This window comes from Diachasmimorpha longicaudata, unplaced genomic scaffold (assembly GCF_034640455.1).
Source record: "Diachasmimorpha longicaudata isolate KC_UGA_2023 unplaced genomic scaffold, iyDiaLong2 ctg00000247.1, whole genome shotgun sequence".
Lineage (NCBI taxonomy): Eukaryota > Metazoa > Arthropoda > Insecta > Hymenoptera > Braconidae > Diachasmimorpha > Diachasmimorpha longicaudata.
The window spans coordinates 5,001-5,237 of record NW_026974029.1 but is presented as its reverse complement, the minus strand read 5'-3'; positions in this window follow the sequence as shown (position 1 = coordinate 5,237).

Here is a 237-nt window from a genome sequence, read left to right as displayed (position 1 = left end):
GGAATGGGAATTGATTGAAATTTTCACCCGCCAATTGCCGGCTGGCCTGATTTTAAGGTTTGAGAATCTTGACAACGATTTTGCATACCGACAAAAATAGCATCAAGCAAAAATATCACTTATTTTTCCAATTTTCGACTTGTAGAACGATCAAGTATACTATTCTTTGGATTCTAAGATTTTTTTCAAGTGATTATTTTCAAAGTTGGGAAAAATGAAAAATTATTCTAAGTCCCC